The following is a 21,425-nucleotide window of genomic DNA, read 5'->3' as shown; positions in this document are numbered from 1 at the left end:
CTTGATGTAAACAAGCTGCTGCAGTTCACCGAGGAGCATTGGTCCAATTGTTGAGTCTGCACCAAAGTTTGACTGACAACTTTCACGCCAGCCCAGATGGAAATTGGTAAATGGACTGTTCATGTAGCACTATCGACAAACAACTCAAAGTGCTTTAAAACCTCACTAATTGGGCACCAGAGTTTGATTTGAAAGACTGCTGTGAAAGCTCAAGGTCAATACCAGAGCAAACTAAAGAACGAGACAAAGACCACCTGACAAGATGAGTCACGGTCAACTTCAAAGGTGATTTGGAGTTTGTTTTTGGAGTAGAAGTTAAAAGGGACAGCTACGGGCATTTTGCTTTAGCAGATACATCCTTTTAGCAAGAATTCAAAAGTCAAACACATCACTGAACGCTTATCTGTATAGGTGGGCCATTTAAACTGCATCTTTCGATTTTTTGCGCGCATAAATACATTCACATGCTGATGAATAAGCCAGATAATCAAGTAAACAGGTAATAAAAGCATTACTAAGTTCGCTGCCTCAACTTGCAGTAAATGCTATTAAAATGCTTCACTTCCATGTAGCTCATGTACTCGCAGTTTATGTGTAACGAGCCAATATTGAATAAGCTTAAACAAACTGAGACAGACAATCATCCAGCCGAGCATTAATAAATGTTGAAAATGACAGCTTGCTGTTTCTGATCAATGGGCAGACCAGAAAAGGGAGGATGATTGGCATTTGTCATGGATTTGATCTATCTGGTCATCTCCACACCTCTCCCCCTGTCACTGTGCTGCAAAGAAAAAAAAAAGATCAATACATCTGATCAATGGCTTCAAAGATTTAGCCTAAGCTCAGCTCCATTCTTAACAGGCTGTCATTCACCACTGGCTACCCAGACATGTCTTATTCCAACAGGAGACAGCTATTCGCTTCCTGACTTTCAACTGTCTGCAGAAAGTACAGCACTCAGTCTTGTCCATTTTGAAGGATTGTGACAAGAGGCGATGCTGTGTTTTCGGGCAGCTGAGCGTAAGGATCGGAGCTCACGCTCGACGAGGAAGAAAAGGCGGTTGGGAGTGGTACTGTGGAGAGGCCTGCCTGCAAAAACAGGCGATTGCAAAGGCTGCGCTCAGGAAATCATCAAACAGCAGTTGGTTAAGGGTCTCTCTTGTTCCACCGCAGTAAAGGGGCCCTGATGATGTGACACCAGGCTGAGCCGATGAATGTGACTTTTGGCTCTGGTTATAGATAGTCCCATTTTATTCTACGCGGGCCGCCTTTCTTCCACTGGCAGCAAGCTGAATGGGGGCTTGGCATTTGAAAGGAAGCCGAGAGATTTGCTGGCGGATTAATCCTTTCATTAGGGAAAGTGAGAAGTTAATTGCGGCAACAGCTGCATCTCTCATGTTTACACGACTGATGGTTTAAACGCCATCCCTTTAAACGGAAAAAAGCAATTATCAATAAATGCAGGGCAATCTTGCCATGATGAATTGAGCTCAAATTAGGCTTTCTTCTTCTCCGCACCGCATATTCGGGGGCGCAAAAAAGCCGTGTTGGCTGGCAGCGCGTGGTCTTTGCAGAGCTGAATTGTCACACAACAAAGATAAAACACTTGACTTTGTGCGATGAAGAGTTCCCAGGGAGAGCGATCAAAGGTGAGCCGGAGTCGTGATTTCCAGCTGATGAGGCGAGAGGAGGGATAAGGAGAGAGAGCAGGGAGGCGAAGACTGAAAAGAGCTTATAGAGTCTGTGGGAGAAGAGGAATCGGGTGTGTTGATACACTGCAGAACAACAACTTCAACACAGAAGAGCTTGCCAAAAAACTCAAAGTCGAGTTATGTTGGCAATTGAGAAACCGAGAGGGCGCGGAGGTCTGCATCTGTAAAGTTTGGCTTGGAAAACTGGGGCCGAGAAAAGCAGGCCTGAAAAAGGGGGATAAATTTAAATAAGGGTGAGAAAGCTATGAGGGAAGCGGGGCAGGCTCAGAGGTTGAGAGACGAAAGCTAGAAGACAGGCAATGGTAACAGGATGACTGAAAACAAGGGAGGCAGGGAGTCCCGCAGCAAGAAGTGAGGGCAAATGACACAGGAGGCAGTGAGAGGAGCACTGAAGCACTGAGGAAGGCACGGTAACATTCACCGTTAGAGCCGATCAATTTCCCGTCCCCTCAATAATTGATGTGACGAGCACGGCGGGCTGTTATCTGTCAGGCTTGACTGACCGAAATACAAACCCCAGTGGGAGCCCATGCACACACACACACACACACACACACACACACACACACACACACACACACACACACACACACACACACAAACTATGCAAGATCCAAAAACACAAATGTTCAAACCTAAGAGCTAACCTTGAGGTACATGGTACTAAAAGAAAGTGAGAAATATAATTCAGAAAGAAAAAATGGAGATCACATGCGCTTCCTGATGCCTTCATTGTCATGGTCACACTGTTCTGATGTTGCTGAAGCTCTCATTCATCATCTGAACTTTCTGTCCCTTACACATGCAGAGGCATAAAGCAGCACTTTCTTCTCCTTCTGCTGTGTCCTTTTAATCTCACATCCTCCATCTTTCACGTTTCCCAATGTAACGTCACACGCAATTCCGTGGCCGCACCGACGCTTCCGCTTTTAATCACAGGCCAGTATCATTGCATGTATACGGACACACACACTGGCATCAGGTTACCTAACAGCTAACAGAAGCATCAGGCAGACAGAGGGGGAAAAGGCAGGCATGTGGAAGGAGGCTCAGCATGACAGAGCACAACAGGAACAGGCTCTCACTCAGCCCATATCTGTCAGGACCCCTCGTGTCGCTCTACCCAGATGTGCCGCACCAGAACACCCACGCAATCCCTACACACTTGCTTTATTTCCAGCTGTCCCCCCCATGCACAAGTACATACACTTCAGGCTTGGTTCGTATATTTGCGTGTGCACCTACAGATCGCGGGACTAACTGATCATACGCCCCTTTTGTCTTTGCTGACATTTGCCATATTGCCATGTGTCACAGCATATTTGTGCAGGCGCACATAAAGAGAGAGTGACAAAAGTAGAACAGTGGAATATGTTAGTGTGTATGTTGCAGGAACAGATGAACAACTGAAAACATGTCAGCCCGACATACTCCAAATGCATGAAGCACAGTCGAGAAGCAGAAGAGCGGAGCCGATGCAGTGTATTAAATCCGATATTGGGTGGTGGTGGTGGTGGGGTCTTATTATGCAGAGAAAAATTATTATTAGGTGTTCATACGCATTTCAAACTGGCCCGATCAAGAACAAAACACTTCCATCTGCAAAGTGTTAAGACATAAATAGCCATAAAATTTATGAGTCAGTTTGTGGGAGTCAGATGAACGTTGGCAGTGTAGTCATCTTCACAGCCTGTGATCATAGATGACAAACACGTGGACACGAGGCAGAGTGCATGCTTCCACACAAAAAAACAAAACAAAACACCACAACATACATGGCTGCCAACAGGTGAGCAAAAAGCTCAGTCGCTGAGAGCATGCTAACATGTTATCATAGGTGTTTGGATGCATCTGTGGCTTATTTACCCAAGGATAAGGATATATGCCAAGCGGCTATAGGAACAATCTGCCCCTGTAATGCTATATGTCATTTTCTGTTTGCTGCAGGCTTTTAAATGATGTGTCACTCATGGTTTTAAAGAGAGGGGATGCAGTTCTTCAGAAAAATGGCTGCACTGTGGAGGCCTTTTCAACAACAACAACAACAACAGCAAAAAAAAAAAAAAAAGTATACGTCTGGATGCTTCGCTAATTGCAATTCAAAGCCATCATTTAAGAATATTCTTAAACGTGATTTGCATTGTGTGACCTTTGCAACAAGATGAAATATATTATCACCATCTAGCATGTGGCAATATGCAGTCAACCTCTCTGCTGCCAGAAATCGATCTGTCACTGTACATTAAGTTTTAACTCAGCTGATGTGGCGTTGAATAATAACGATGACATTCAGCTGTTTTTGCACAACAGCAGTGGCTTTAACAGACCCACGCAGGTGTTTTTACTGGGAGTTATGGGAGTCGGACTGGGCTTTGAGGAGAGCAAACTCAACTGTCTCCCCCCGTCGAGCTCTAAGGCGTAACAGGGGGGGATGAGACCTGCAAGCAGAACAACTGAATCAAATATGAATATCAGATATTTTTGGTTAGGGGAGACTGTTAGCATGGAAATGAGAACTGAATTACCATTTTGTTTGACTTTATTCATTCGGCGCATTTATGTTGAATAAAGCTATTTTTTTCAGCTATTTCAATGTCATTCATTTTTACAAATGCAGAAAACACAGAAAGCATATAAGATGGACGTAGTGCCTTATAGCTGCAGTACGTTTACTGACATAGACACTATAAAACAAGTGTGAAAGTGCCTAAAAACGTGCATTAAGGCTACTAGATGGTGATTCAAAATAAGACTTGCTGTCGTGTGCACGTCGACGGGAAAATACTTTATAGCCCTTATTTATCTAGCTAAAAGTCTCATTGAGATTAAAATCTCTTTTCAAGACAGACCTGTCTAAGACCTGGCTAAGAAGAAAAAAATACAACACATAGCAATATAAGAAGTAAAGAAACAAATACAGTTCGTATCCAGTACAGACAAGCGAACACAAACATGTGAATCATATGCAATAACAGCGTGATATTAAAAGCAGTCACACTGACCAAAAGAGCTATTCTCTCGCTCTTTTAAAATGGACTTCCACTCCCACTTCATCACCAGTTCTGACAATTTCAGCGCCTGCTGGAGATTATTCCAGGAAACAGGGGCAGCGTATTTAAGAGCCTTTTTTTTTTCCTAATTCGGTTCTGACTCTGGGGACAAACATTTGTATAATATTGTGAGAGCGTAGGCTATACTGGCTGCAGTTTTTACACACATACACACAGATAAGAAGGAACCGACCAAGCATAGATTTATAGATAAAAACAAACCAATGGAAAAGTCTGTGGATATCCAGAGACAGCCACTCAGCAGCAACATACAGAGAACAGTGATGTACACGATGTCCAAAGCCAACCATAAAATGCAAAGTACAATGATGGGCACCATTAAAAAAGATTAAGTTCTTCCTCACTTGGAGAGAAAAACAGGATTTAGTCCTAAAAAAAAAACAACAAATCTATTTGAACTTTCAGCTTGGACACAGGCCTTTCAATGTGAGCTTCAAATGACAAATTGTGATCTATAATGATACCTGGAAACTAGATGCTACCTAGGTACCTAAAAATTGTGGCTTATAAGATGTAACATTTCAATTTCAGCCCATTGAATGGTTTTGATCTTAGGAAGCGAAGACAACAACTCTGTCCCATATGATAATAACATGAACTTAGATGTGTCTGGACTTAAAACCAACTTCAGTTGAGTTAAGCAGGACTGAACAAGATCAAAGGCAGACTGAAGAAAATTCAAGGGTTTTCACTACTGAAGGAGATGAACTTACAGACCTGTCCATGGACATTTTCCTACTAAGTTTATGTGACGAGTCACACATTTTGGGTCATATTCAAGGCCCTGAGAGGTAAAACACTGCAACCTTTTCAAGTGTTTGACCTCTAATGGCCACCGTGCATACTGAATTAAAAAATGACGTCTGTTTTGTAAATCATGTTTCAATATGGAATTGTGAGATATTTGGTATGAATCTGCACACTCATAGGCTAACGAGTTGTAAATTAGAACTGTGTGGTTTCACAATCAGACCCACACCCTCCTCATCCTTAATTTCACACTGACACTGAATAAAATGACTTGACAGCAGCACGCTGTTCTCAGTCTGTGTACTTAGGTCCACAGATTTGCCCCTCGATCACTACGTCCAGGAACACTGAAAACACTCTGCTTAAGGCTTCAAATTTAAACTTACTTACAACAGGTGATGTCACTGTGACTATGTCCATCCAGCTACATGGAGTAGCTAACAAAAAAAAGATTCCTACACCTACTTAGATAGCTAGCTGGCTAGTTAACTAGAAAACATGCCCCTCGTCTTACGTTAGTAAACTAGAATAGAATAGTCATGTACATGTTCTACACAATTGTGGAACTAGTGCTGAGTACAACAGCAAACATGCTTTGAGGTCTGGAAGGAGGCTTCTGTTAAGGACTGGAGTGGTGCCATGTCTAATAAACCACTTAAGTAAATACACCTGTGTGGGTTTACCATAGATTAGCTGGGGCTGTGATGCAGTCGTGCAGATATTTCACACTCTGTCTTTCTCTTTTTAGCTGTCTTTATCCATTGTTATCTATATTCTGTACTTTTATTATGTGAAATTCCAAGAAATTAAATTTAAATTTGATTTTCAGTGTTTCATAGTTCAAACCCATAGTTCAAATGTGTTTTTCCCATGTCTATCTGTTGTCTGTGTCTGTGCTCATCATGCAATAACACTGGCAACCTGCCCAGGATATTTCCTTCCTTCTGCCCAGTGCGCGCTGGGATAGAATCTGTTGGCCTCGTGATCCTGGAAAGGGATAAATTGGTGTGTTAAATAGCTGTGGTAGCTTGGTAAAATCCTTTGTGATACTCCCTAATGGGATCACTGCAGTATTTTATTATAAGTACACAACAGAATTACAAAAACATGCAAAAAAAATGTCATAATAAATCTATTATACGTCATTTACTGAAAACTCCTTTAATTTGCCACTTCCTCTTTCATGTACCATTTCCATTTTTCAGACCGGCATTACTCAGACTTTTATTAATAGTCTTGCAGTGTGTGTAAAAATAGCTGGAATCAGTGTACAGATACACTATGCTGGGGGAAAAAGTATTATGATAATAAAAAAAAGTACCAAGGCATTTCTAGGACAGAACCATGAGAGGAAGCCAGCCTTCCAAGAACTGAGTGTGACTCCCATGTGAAGAGGAAAAAAAGGAACAGGAAAAAAAATACAGTCCACTTGAAGAGAGACAAATGACAAGATTGTAAAGAACAAACAACCTTTCTGCCTAACACCTTGTACAACGCACGGTAGAACAGATTCTCCATCCAAAGCGTGCTCTGTCAAGCTCAAAACATGATTCCAGCATTGTAGTGCTGTGAAGTCCCTGCCATGTAGGCCAAGCCAAAACAAATGTGATGTCAATGCAATAATAAACGAGCTTTGTGTTTGAGTGCGACCATGATAATTAGTCTCAAGATGGTATGTTAGTAGAGGAGGCTCATAAAATATAGAGGCCATTTGGCGTGCACTCAAGAACAAATCTGTATTCTAAGAGCGTGGGCTGTTACACTAATGTTCTACACAGTTTAAATCTGGCAGAGGCACAGTCAGAAAACTTTGTTTGGAGGAAAGATGCTGACGGTTCCAGGCAGCAGGAAAGAAAGATTACTGAGTCAGCGCACGTACATAGATGCGCACCCTCTCCCTGACACACATGCCGCCACACCACACACTAAACTCTAAAGGGGGAAAAAAATCCCTTTTTTGTTGACTCGATTGCCCGTGTGCCCGAGAGACTGCGCGCATCACCATTCAAGGTTCCTGACAAAATTGGGGTCGCCGCTGAACAGCACAGCAACTCAAGGTCGGGGAGATGATAATGATGTTTATGAAGTCTAAATCCACAAAATAAGATTCCCTCTGTATCTCCCCAAGTGCCTACCTGCCAAGCAAGCTTCCTTTGTGACAGAGTGTGAAAGGTCCGCTTCGCAATTTCAGCTTGAAGCCACGTCACATTGTGGTGGTAGTGGAGCTGAGGTACGAGGCTGAAGAAAGTTCGTCCGAGCCCGAGACTCCCGAGGGCGCGTAATGTATGTGCCATTTGCAGGCAGACGGGTATGAGCGACGTGTTCCAGCAGTCTCAGGCGGGGAATCACAAGATTATTATCCCAGTCCCCCCAACATCAGCAGAGGATGGCATTTTGACAGCACTAATCACCCCATTGTGAACCTCTTCTGTTTGCTTGAGGAAGCGAAGAAATCTCCAGCTGCTGAGACCCAGGGAAACATAAAAATAAAAGGGGTAGCAAAGACCTTTAATGCCCGTTGGGTGGTCGAAAAGCTCCTGGTGGGCTCTTTGGTTTGAGACACTAGCTGCTTGCTCAGACTGTTACACGGTGTGTTTTCACAGCTTCAGTTCAAACAACCGCCTCTCCCAACCGCATCACCCCCTCTGAGGAAATGGCAAATACATCGTGGCCATCTCCTGAGGAACTGGCAAACAAAGAAGAAAAGAGACTTTGTATTTCTTTGGATGTTTTAAGGCTGGTTTTCTCTCTCGTCTTTCTTTTTCTGTAGCATTAATTATGCATATAAAATTGGACTTTTTGATTAGAGCATCAAAAACAGAGCAACAAAGTTTAAGCATGGATTTTATTTTATTTTTTTGGAAGCAAAACTTGTCTGATTAAAGAGTTCTTTAATAGCAGTCAGACTCAAAAAAAATCAGCAACAATGAGACTCAATTAGTGTTTTGGGGGGAGGGTTTACAAGCGTGCCCACAGCTGGGCTGCCGAAATAATCTTCTAATAGATCAACAAAGATGATGTGGATAGAGGAATAAAGACAAACACACAAACCCAGAAAATTACATATAATGTTTCGGAAAAGCAGCCATGTGCATCAGAGTATGACTGGGGCTGACCGCCATTACCGCAAAAGTGCTCTGCCGCACTCTTTGCAGAGACACATACGCAGGCACAGTCTCGACCTCAAGTCCTGCTACACACCCAATTACAATTAAATGCGGAGCTTGGTGCTCCTCCGGGCCAGGGTATCGATGATTCATTTTGTGTTTTATCAAAGAAAAAGGAGTGCCATTAAAAAGAGATCAGTCAGCCACCAGGCATGAGGAGTCTGCTTCTAATTGGCCATTCATCAAAAAGCCTTCTCAAGTAGATCGGAGCCCTGAAATATCACGCATGACAACTGAACTGCACTACATTAATTACACTACTGATGAACCTCATGCTCTTACGGCCCGCTCCACGCCTTCCTAGAGGGCTGGAAAGCGCACAGATGCACGCGCACCCGAATGCACGCGCACGCATGCCAGGATACACTCGGTCTCGATCCGTTACACAGTCAGAGATGGCAGATTACGCTGACATGGAACAGGATGGAGTACATCACACCTAGCCAAAAAAAACGCCATATTATGGTATCTATCAGTGCAGTTTGACACAGAGATAACCATGACTGCATATTTCCTTTACCTCTGTATTTTTAGCTTCAAAAATCCCTCCCCAAGGTGCTGCCATTTCATCTGCTCAATATCATCAGTCAATCTTTAAAAGATGCTTTCAACCATTTCACTTCACAGCATGTCCGACATGTTTTCACACAGACACACTAGTTTGGAAATATAGCATTGTTGCTGCCTTTGTTCAACTTAGCAGCTATCAGGACACACACGGATGAAGCATTTCGAGCTCTGGCTCTTTCCTCTCACCACGTGAAGGGAATTCTCCTTTTCATCCATTTCCTGATGCACTCTAACTAGACAGTTTTCGGTCATGTCCCAGAATTGCGCGAGCTAGCTCTCTAGCTTTCCAAATACACACGTGCGAGCCTGAACAGCTGCACATCCGCTGACAATTCATCCATCTCTGAATCTCTCATTTTCTCATTTGAGCATTTTGGTGCTTTTCTCTCCCCCCACCACCACTTCTGAGCTGCTAGATCAGCTGGGGCTGGGTTCATCACTAAGCAGCAGCCCAGAGGCCAAGAAACAGAGAGACAACCTCTGCTACAGAGTTACCGAGCAGCTACGAGGTTAAAACAAGCATGAAAAAGCCACATGTAAGCTCGTCTGCATATATGCATGCATGCTCACACACAAACACACACACATTTATCTGTTGTGTCTGCTTTAGGCAAAGGGCTGATGAGGAAGGAATCTTCAAAGTAAGGGAGTGAAAGCCAGATGGTGTTTGATGTGTGGATAATGATTTAGGTAAGGCTACGCAACACTTTCTCCACATCCAAGCTCAACAGAAGCCTGAAACTGTTGCATAGACTTGAGCATGAAAACCAGAAATTGGGAGCTTTGCAAGATGTAGGAAAATGTAGCTCTGAAGTCTTGGATGTGCATATTGTTCCTAAACTAGCCTGTCTGTGTAACTGCCTTTCATAGATCAAGCAGCTGGAGCCATATAGGCTTTTTTCAAAAAGGAGCACCCCATAGGAATGGAACCTGTGCCCTTGCAGACTCTTGTTCGTGTCTGTCCCTGCATAGCAGCTCTGGGCTGTGCACGGCAGCTATCAGTTCATCATTGTCATACAGTAATTCAGTATGTAATGTGCCTCTAAGTCCCTAAGAAGCAGAGGAACAGACACACTGTCTACATGGAGCATGCTAAGCCCAGTCAGTGTCCTGTAGGACCGGCTATTTAACACAGGAATAAGCCAATTATCTTCATGGAGTAGGCAAATTTACAATAGGATTTGCTCAATTCCTACAGGACTTCTATGTCAGGGGTGGCTGCTTATGCTGTAGGTTTCATTCTGTCGTGGCCCCCCCCGAACACACACACACACGTCTGCAGCTGTTGTGATACCACGCAGCCATGCAGATGCACATTACCACCAGCCCGAGCAGACACCTACACAGTCACTCCTACCTCAGGCACGCACAGCATTTTATACCAGAATTACTGGCAGCCTTGATAAAGATGAGCCCAAACACAGAAGTGATAAATAGCACAATAACACACGCACACACAAAAAATGAGCTACCTCCTGTGGAAGCAGTTTTTCCCCCAATTCAAAAGCAACTGTCGAGAAAAATAGTTAATTTTCAGAGTATGATAAATTTAATTCCAAAGCGACGGTTACAGTCATTGGCACCTTTTGTTGCAAGGCTTATTAAAGTCTTTCTAAATTGTGTTAAACCATGGTGAAATTATTTAAGTAGCTTGAGTTAGTGCCTTCAATTTCATATGTGCTTATGACTTATGGCGTGAGAAATAAGGACACGCAAATGGAAATCCAGGGAAAGCTGTAAAATTGAAAACCGCTATTCAGTCACATGCTTTAAAACTAATCACTTCAATGTGATGTCTAAATAGAGAGACTCTAATTTAATGTTCAATTTCCTGATTTCAGATTCCATGTGCTAAAGCACTAATTGTTTCCTCTTTCATTTCAGTGCAGCTCAGTGAGATTTGATCCCCCTCATGGATTCCACCCTCATTATCCTTGTACACGGAAGTAATGCAAGCTGGGCTGTGTGACTGATATGGCTGTTCTTTGATCTGTTCCTCACTTGTACACCTAAGACCTCCCAGCGCCGTGACTCGTGATTTAAAAGAATCTTATGTGCACAGTAATTTTCCTGACGTATGCTCTCACAGTGCTCAAAATAATCACACTAAATAAAATAAAGCCTTTTATTTTTAAATGGGGAAAAAAAGCTGTCTTGTCTAAACAGACTTTTTCCGTACCTGGGCAAAGTTTGAGTATTAGCATTTTCCACATTACAGCACTATCGTCGGTACATAAACCCAACAGAGAGCTGGAGTTGCCAGAAGCACAGAAGCAAGCCTGTAAGAGGTTATGAATGAGAGGTACCAACTACGAAGACTTAATCCTGCTTCCACAAACATTCTGAGGTTGCAGTTCTTGCTTCTAGCTGTTTGTAGGAGTCTTTCCTCTGAGCTTATTAAATAGCCTACAATGCTGCACCTTAGAGTTACAGAGTCCATATGAGTGTGCTCAGAGCAAGAAAGTTACCAAATTTACAAATGTGGCACAACAGCAATAATACTCACAGCTTTTAATATTCCTCACACACAAAGAGTGTTCAGGACCTAACGATAAATCAAAATCTGTAATTTTCCCCAACCTCAGACAGGTGAGCTGTCATACACAGAATCATAATTTTCCGTCTAGTTGTTCAACAGTCTCATTCTAGAAAAGTCTGTTCACTAGACTTAATTGTTTTTTGCAAAGATTACTGTTCTCTTCTTTTTCTTTAAATTTATAGTCGGGATTTGCAGTAGTATAGTTTACTGTTATAAAGGTGGATACCTAAGGTAGCTTCTGTGACCTCTCGATCATTTAAGTATGAAAACACGGCATAAGGAAGCCTGGTAATAATGCAAACGCATTTTGTGGCACAATATGTTTGCTGTAGTTGAAGAAATTATCATAGCAAATCAAGATAATTTTAGTCATTCCAAGTATAATTAATGATATATAAGCGAAAAACTGACTTATAGGACAGATGTGGGCTGATAGTTGTTAAATTATTTAGCATACTGTTGCATCATGGGACTTTAGGCTTTACACAAGTTGGGGGGCTTTTTCAGCTCAAATCCACCGTGGCACTGTCCCCCTGGGATATTTAAAGGACATGTTCACCCAAATTACCATTTTCCCAAAGACTTCTGGTGGCAGACAGACTATTAATAAAGTTAACACACCAACTGACTGTTGAAAATTAGCCACACTGGTGTTGTACATAGAAAACATACATTATTCATTACATATAACTCACTGAACGTTCAGAGAAACTGTGGGAGAAACAGAAAACAAGACATGTATGGTTTAACAAGTAGCCAGCCTACGGTTATGACATAATTGCAGACTGTTACCCTTCATGTTAGCTTTGCCCCAGAGACTTACTGAAGCTAAGCTAACATATGCTAACTAAATACTTGCCTTTAACCAAACGCAGGGAACCCATGCAGGGGAGGCCAGCTGGCTACTGAGACACAGTAAGACCAGGTATATGATTTCTTTCTCATTTCCTATGCAAGCTAACCCCCCAAAAATCAGAGTGAAGAAAGTGATATTATAGTCAGCAGTCAACCCTTGATCCAAACCTGATAAAGTAATACAGCATAGGTGTGATTACTAACTGTAGTGTAATTCGTCAGTTCCATAATGTAATCTTTTATTAACACAGCTTGAAATAAATAAATAAGTCATATATACTGGATTTGTCTAGTTTCTTTCTCCCAATTTAATCCAACGTCAGGGACTCTGGGAGTCTTACTATTACCACCATTTTTTTTCTTTGGCATGCTTATTTAACATCTGTGCACCTGCGTGAAAAAACTGAAGCCGTTCCAAATAGATTTAGAAAAAAAATATGTAAGAAAATGCCCAGTATCATATTTCATTTTGGCTCAAATTCAAATTTCCATCTGAAATAACTAGAGAAAGGATTCTTTTTAGCTCACAACTCCAATACTTCAGCCAGTGGCAGCAGGTCTATAACCAACACACACACTGACACACACACACACACCTATAACCAACAGTCATACGGGCTTTCTCTTTCTGTCAGTGTCCAACTCCCTTGCCCTCTCTCTATCTCATTTCTGCACAGTGGGGTATAAATGTAAATACACAGTTACACACACACATATATACACACACGCCTCCACACACAGCCTGGAGCAGCCTCCTGTCTTTCTGTATAATAATGTCTCCAGTGGAGCGAGTTGCTGTACTTTTTTCACGGGAGTCCGCCTTCATCCCACCCATTCAAACAGCCATCCACCACCGAGCTGGGGGTTGCCTCCACCAATCTGACATCGAGCTCAGAAATTCAGTTCTGCCCGGTGGTAACGCAGACCCACTGCTGGCAGCAGACAGACAACGCACCTCCACGCTTGCACAAGGGGAAAATTTTAAAGTTCACAATAAAATATGGTTGGAAATTATGCTCATTTGACAACTTATGCAAGGTGTGCGCCACTGCTTGAGTAGGTGCGTGCATATCTATTGTCACGTGCACACGAGTAAACAGTAGTGTTGATCTGGGAGCAATCAGACCGTGACAGACTCTGCAGCACCATCCCACAGGCCTATAGTGAGGAAAAAGACTGCACTGCTAGGCATAGCCATTTCCTCTAAATGACCGTCTCTCTCCCCTCCCTTCCTCACATCACCACCGGGGGAGAGACTGACTCCATGTCTCGACACAGCACTGCTAAAGCTGGGGTCAGCCTGTCCTGCTCTAACCTCAGTCTTGGAACGCTGGGGACACATCACAGTATTGGAGGAGGGAGGCTGGGGAGGACGGAGAAAAGCGTGAAGGATGTTGAACCTAAATTCAACACTTTCCCTGAGAGATGCTTGCTGTGAATCCATTGGCGTTTTTCCATTCTTAAAAAGTTTGCATCAGCAACCATGTGTCTTTCCCCTCCTTTGATGCCCAATCACCATCAAAGGGCACCGAGGCAATGAACTGTTCGCCCTCCGCATCCAGCTGGAGTTTAAAGGGAACATCACGTATGGGTGAAAAATGGCTCGCCAGTCTCTTGCCTTGAGTAGGTAATTGGAGATGATATAGTTGAGATTTAGTTCTGGGCAAAGTCACTTCAGAGTCGCAGACGTTTCACTTCCCCTTTCAAAGACTGACACCAGAGGAATAGTACTCTGCCGAAGGTTTTACACAGCTCATTTCCCCAATCCCAAAAAAGCAAGGAGAAGAGAGCACGAGCAGAATCTGAGGCGATCTTAGATCCTAGAAGCTCCTTGTTCCCTTTTCCGTTTATAACAATCGGAAAGGAAAAAGGAATTCTGCAATTGCATTACCTCTCTGCGTGAGGGCCCTGGGGAACGTTCATGTCTTGAACACTAAGCATTCATTTCCTTGTTCTCCACAAGGATCCCTGGGAGGCCATGTTGTCTGATTCATTTCACTGAATTGTCAGCTAATGAATGGTACGCGTCCATCGACTGCCACACACTTTCTCGGAATAGAAAAGCCCCCAAGGGTGCTCATCTTGGGGGTTCTCCTATTCTCATTAGGAGGGAATCAAACGGAAACAGAGGCTCACTGATCATTTCTCATGTCCTCTGTGTGTGTGTGTGTGTGTGTGTGTGTTCCATGAAGTGGGGGTGTGGCTCCATGCGAAGGCGTCTTTCTCTCTTTGACTTGGTGATCACCGTTTTTGGACGTTTGCATCTTTGAGGGCATGTTATTGACCGCTTTTGATTGAGCCTTTAAACAAAGACGACTAGCGGACTCTCTGGGACAGTATTAGTAAGTGATCTGTCTTGCTGGCAAAGCATTACAAGCCACTTCAGGCATGAGAGGCAACAAGGTTATGTAAGATTGACAGGTGAGAATTGTTAAAGAAAATCTTCACTCGAGACCTGAATTCAAATATCGTTCTCCTGCAGCCTCCTCAGCTGTTGTTCCTCTCCTTTTATAAGTCCTCTGTGCCTTTTTCTGTCTCTCTGAGTTGTGCCATCCTGCATCCTCCTCAGTAACTCACCATCTACACCAACCCTTTCTTCTTCCTCTGCTGGTGTCCACAACACCCAGTAATGTCCGCTAATGGGATTTTCCGTGTCCCTCCCGTGTCACAACAACAGCACCTTTCTCTTTCTTTCTTTTCTTCAGGCAGTTTTATCGTCAGCATAAGTCACTGACTCAATGCAACCTGTCTCTTTCCACTGTTACCACCCTCTCCCTCTTCTTCTCCATCTTCCACCCACCGTCCACTCGTTTCCCACTCTTCCCTCTAATCTCACCTCATGTTCTACCTGTTCACATTTCATTCACTCCCTCTTCCTCCATACTAACCCCCTCCAATCCATTGATTTCTCCTAGCCTCCCCCTCTTCCTCATCCTTCTCTGCCCTCCTTTTACATCCCCTTTCCCCTTGTTACTCCCCACCTGTGCAAAGGCTATTTGGTGTGAACAGTTAATAACGGAATCATAGTGGGTTCTTTATCTTAGCCACATTACAAGATAAGGTATTGATATTGAGACTAGTATTTGTAGAAGCAATCATATTTTTTCCCACAGAAGAGCCATGTAATATCACAGCTGGTCCAGGGAAAAATGCCCAAATGTGCTCACGTGATCAAATGTACACTCAAAGATAAACGCATTCACATTCATCACAGATGTACATAAACACATTTGCAGCTATGGTATTCACAGACATTGAGCTGATTGCACCCAAACACCCCGGTGCAACAACAATGTATAATACATGAGCTTTCCACATACATAAACATGTCTCGCACTGATCAGAGTCATTATAGTCGCTTAAGACCCATCATGTGTGTTTGTGCATGTGTGCGCGTGTGTGTGAGGGAGTCATTCATGTATCACATTAGTTTTTATGTATATGTTCAACAGGGGGCCATCATGGCAGAGATTTTCCTCTTGAGAATTGACCCAGCTGCATCAAAAGCTTGCTGTGCACCCTACAACATGAAGAAATTATATATAGACGTGGCAGACCCACTTTTCTTGCTCTTACAAAAATAAAGCACGGCAGTAGGCTGCCATAATCGATATAACCTGAGAAGGCAGGTCATAAATCTAAGCAAATGTATTTCCCAGTAGAGCAAAGGATGCTTAAGGTCTCACACAAATGAGAGAACATATATATTATATATATATATATACATATATTAGAGTTGTGCAAAAACAGAACACTTTGCAAAGGCACAGGCACGTCACCAGACACCCGTGGATATGAAGCCAAATACTGATTATCACCGACTTATAGGGTCGCGTAATAAATGGACGCAATTAAGCTGGGTTTTTGAAGCGACTCGCAGCCGATCACCCTCATTAGGGACGCGCTGAACCGCAGACAAATTTCCACATACGGACGGCGCGCAGGTAAAATATTTGCCGCGGGGTGTCGGTGCTCCGTATAGTGACAGTCTGTCAGTAGCAGTGCACTCCGTCTGTTGGGAATCGGCTCGCACGCGTAAAAACACTGCGCCCGTCCGGCTTGCATTGAAAGTGGCATCCTCTTCGTCCTGTGATCAGAGGAATAGACACCCGACTGAATCAATGAAAGAACGACCAATAAGATAATCAATCGGTATGCACAACAGTAAGTATGTTGTGAAATTCCCCAACATATAAGCACACTGGACAAGTCCTCAGTCTCTGACCACAGGCTCCCAATTAGGACTCCACGTTCACTGTCGGCCATTATGAATGTGATAGCTCTATAATAATTTTTACAACAACAGTCCGTCCTTAAATTTTCCACTGAGATTCGAGGGATATACTTTTACAACGACTAAAACCCAGTAGACCCTCCGGAGTGTCGGAAATACGCGCGGAGTCGGACCGCCGCGAGAATTAACCACATCCATCTGTTTCGCTGAAATAGTACAGAGGGAACACGGATCGATATGTGGGTATTTTACGCGTCACGTGCCGTAATTTCAGTTTAAAAAAACGGTGAATGTCAAGCAGTGTCGCCTGATAGCAGACGGGGAGAAACGCAATTCCCAAATACCAACAGAGGGGAAAACTGGGTCTGATCTCCAGCCAACCTGACCGAGGTAATAATAAAAAAACAAAACAGAAACAGTGCTTTCAAAGACAGGATTATCTGGGCTAGGACATTTTTGAATTTACCTCAGGATGTCGGTGGGATTGCCTCAAGTTTCTTCGTCCGTCAGCCGGTCACAAAACTGAGTCCAAGAAGGGCAAACACTGTTATCGCGCCGTCTCTCCTCTCTCCCTCTCTCTCTCTCCCCCACTCTCTCTCTCGCTCTGTCTTTTCAAACAACGTCACTCCCGAAAATCCGTGCACGTTTTTTTTCCCCACCTCCTAATTTCCACGGTTTTCTCTCTCTTTGTCCCGTCTTTTGAATTCTTAATCATCGCCTTTTTTCCTCGGGAGTGATTAATATCAGTATTATGTCCATCATCACTCATAATTATATCCACCACCTCCGCCACCGGCGTGATCATCGTGATCATCATTCATCACGTATCAATACATCACTCTCATCTGCCTTATGTGCTGGAGTTTCCTGTGCACAAGAATTTTTCCAGTACAATTGCACTCACAACCTACGCTGTTTCTTTGTTATAAGAGTTCAGTAATACTTTTATTTTCCTAAAAGGTATTTTTCCAGAGTTTATGTGTTCTAAACCCTTAATTGGAACTTAATAGATAATATACTTAAGCTTCACATAGTACTTCTAAGATATTACTAAGATCAAAAACACATTATTGAGCTTTGGGTCGCCAGGCTATTTAGAAAATTAAAGCATTATCTCACTCCATTAGTGTGGAGGAGAGGTTGACTAAGGCACCGTAGGCTATGCCACAAGTCACTTTAGAAACATTAATCATATTAAAGGGAAAATTTTAAAAGGATTTTTGGTACAACTTTTAATAATATTGGTTTTTAAGAAAGACTAATGTTTCAAGCCATTGTTAATAAATCTACTAATCCACTAATATATTTGGGTTGCCAGACATATTGGGGGGGGGGGGGGGGGGGGGGGAGCAAAAAAGACCAATGCATATGTTATTGTCGGTTATAAGAAAAATATTATTTATGCAATATAATGTTGGTTGTCCCAACTGTTATTGGGTTAGAGGCAGGGTGGACCTCGGATAGGCCCCCAGTCTATTACAGGGCTAACACAGAGAGAACAACAACCATTCACACTCACATTCACACCTACAGCCAATTTAAAATCACCAGTTAAGTTAAAACTGCCTGTTAAAGAAAGCCAGAGAGAAGTACCACACATACAAAGAGAACATGCAAACTCCAAACAGAAAGGCCCCGACCAGCTGCTGGATTCGAACCCAGGACCTTCTTGCTTTGAAGTGACAGTGCTAAAGGTGCCTCCCATGATCTGAGGCAACAAAAACCTTCATAAACGTTATTTAAAAAAATGATACTAAATTTTATTTCCTAAAGTTTTCTGTAACATCGTGTTACAGTTAATCATGCAGAGACATTCACTGCTTTACTTTATGCTTCTAATACAAAGAAGAAGAAGAAAGTATAAAGTCTTTATAAACCCTGCCTCCGTAGAAAGTGATGCCAAAAGTTTTTTGTTTTAAAGTTTCATCGATCTATTGGTTTTAATCATGATAATCACTATGAGTCACTTTTAGTAAAGGAGCCTTTTTCAGCACTCTCAATCCCTGTCTTTATTCTATTGGAGCATTATTAAAGCTGACCTTTTGACACTGGTAACACAGATACAGAGCATCAAATGTTATTGTTTCGTCAAAGATACCAGTATGTCAGAGATGACTGCTCTCAGACCCAGCTTGTGAGATATCAACTCTTTGTCACGACCAATGACTGTTTTCTACAATCGTTGATCACGACTGTGTAGCATCACATTTTAACCCACTGAGGGCTCTTAATATTCATCGTACCTCATGGATTGTCAGCTTGAATAGCGTCCAGCCCACCATCCCACAGCAACCCTAGTTGGAAGTGGGTATGATGGATGGATGGATGGATGGAAGGAAGGAAGGATGGATGGATGGATGGATGGATGGATGGAGTACAGTGAATCAAGAGACCAGGCGGAAAAAAAACCCCAAAGAGCAAGTCAAAAGACTTGAGACAAAGTGCAAAACATAAAAGCTCCCAGACAACTCATGGATTGCTTTTTCCAGGTTAAAAATCTTGTGATTTACATCCCAACTCCCGCTGATTTCTTATCTCAACTTCAACACTGTCTGAAACAGAACCTTTTGCTGTCACCATCCAAGATTTCCAGTGGGTTGCTGTATTAACATCAAAAGGACATCTCTGTGGGTATCCCTGTGAGGCCAGCAGCTCTGACAAAATGAGAATATTTGGGATGTGGCTGAGTTTCTTAGTACTCTGCTAATTGACAGGTGATGACATTCAAAGTGAAAATAGAAATGAACTCAGTTTATAATGTGCACATTTCTTGTAGCTCAAGTATACTCACTGCATTTCATGAGTATACAAACTATACAAATATCTTGTGTTTCCATCCATGCATCCAAATATGCTTACCGTATAAATAAAACGGTGCATTTACTGTTGTTATAATAGCATTTGAAATGTCCCTTTTTCTATAATATACCACTTTCTTAACAGGCCCATCATTAACAGCATCATTATCGCCAACAAATCATCACCCGATTACCGCCCAGTGATAACATTATTACATTCATGTTAATCAGACCACCTTTATCATCACCACGGTCCTATTTTCAAAAAGCTATTACCTCAGCCTTATCACTTAAGAACAAATTATACCTCGTCATCTTCGCACACATGCCAAAGCATGCGCACACCCACATTTCATTAGGCTGATATACCCTCCTCAGTCATTACACGTGTGCAAAGGCCAGTATCTTCACTGTGCACTGTACCTGTAGATTGACTCCACCTGAAAGTCTTTGAAGAACACAGAGAGAGTGGGAGGGAGGAGTGGGGTGCATGTGTGACCATTAGAATAGTAAGAGACGGAGACTGCTCTCTCTGTGTTATAGAAACACAGTATAAGAGGGCCAGCCAGACGGCAGAGCATGAAAGGACTGATTGACTCCCCTTGGGAGAGACTCTGTGTGTGTGTGTGTGTGTGTGTGTGTGTGTGTGTGTGTGTGTGTGTGTGTGTGTGTGTGTGTGTGTGTGTGTAAGAGAGAAAGTAAAGACAGGAGCAGTATGTACATGCCTGTTTTGCTCTCTCTATTATTGAACTATAGAGTGGGTGATTACATGATTAAATTAAACAGATGCATTTGTGTGTGCTGGTTCTTCTCTTCCACAGGCCAGGGTGCGCGTCTGCCTGGATGCGCTTCACTTTTACTGCAGCCTGGAGAGTCAGTTTTGCCATACATATGTTTGGCAGGCACACTCAGTTGGCCAGGCAGCAGAATCAGGCTGGATATATTGTACCCAGTACCAGAAAATACGCTTTTAGGCTTTTTAGACACTGTGTAAAGAAACAACTTGTACCACAAAAGCGAGCGCATTTACTGTGTTCTCAGACATCACAGATTTAGCTGGGGTATCAGTTCTTTCTCAGCTTTACGGTTTATGATCAAGTAAAAACCATGCGAGTTTCAAGTTAAAAGGCTCAGTTAGCCCAAATTACATAAACACACTTTCACACGTAGCTCTTCTACTCGTGCAAACAGCTTTGGTTTTATCTGAAAAGTGCTCTCTGTGATTTCTGCCCCTATCTTAATACAATGGCCAAGAAAATGGAAATTTAGTTTGGGCTGCTCATCACCGTGAAAAATTACGTTTTATTAAATGTAAGAATGCCTCTTTTTCAGAAATAGCACAACAGTTCAATAGGCTCTGCATAATCCCCAGACCTCACTGAAGCAGATCACAATCTAAGACCGTCCACTGTTTCTGTCCTGATCGATCAATTCTAATGAATTCAGTAATCCCATGGTCTATTATCTAGTGACTTCATCTAGTCAAAACTTTAATGGATGTAATTCTTTTTACCTAATAACCTTTCTGACACTAAGGGCTGAGCACAAGAGAATGTTAGCAAGCTGAGCTATAATATTTATGATAAAGTGAGGCATACTCTGGCTGGATCGCAGCAATCTGTAAGGTAACTGGTGGGTCATGAGAACCACAGAGATTGGTCTATTGTTGGTAACTAATCAGTTTGTTTGGTTTTTATGTCTTTAGGTTTTTTTAGACAACAGAGTA

At 42.7% G+C, this 21,425-nt stretch overlaps 1 protein-coding gene across 2 annotated transcripts in view; it reads right to left on the bottom strand.

Annotated features, from left to right (window-relative positions):
• cdh24b (cadherin 24, type 2b) overlaps nt 1-17,748 on the bottom strand; it is a 183,851-nt gene extending 166,103 nt beyond the window's left edge. For both annotated transcript variants that reach the window (XM_080292442.1, XM_080292443.1), the window contains exon 1: nt 17,368-17,748. The gene's annotated coding sequence lies outside the window, so the exon portion shown is untranslated. The remainder of the gene's footprint in view (nt 1-17,367) is intronic.
• Nucleotides 17,749-21,425: the final 3,677 nt, after the last annotated feature.

This window comes from Astatotilapia calliptera, chromosome 18 (assembly GCF_964374335.1).
Source record: "Astatotilapia calliptera chromosome 18, fAstCal68.1, whole genome shotgun sequence".
Classification (NCBI taxonomy): domain Eukaryota; kingdom Metazoa; phylum Chordata; class Actinopteri; order Cichliformes; family Cichlidae; genus Astatotilapia; species Astatotilapia calliptera.
The sequence above is the reverse complement of the archived record's forward strand: the minus strand, read 5'-3'. Positions and strand labels throughout refer to the sequence as shown.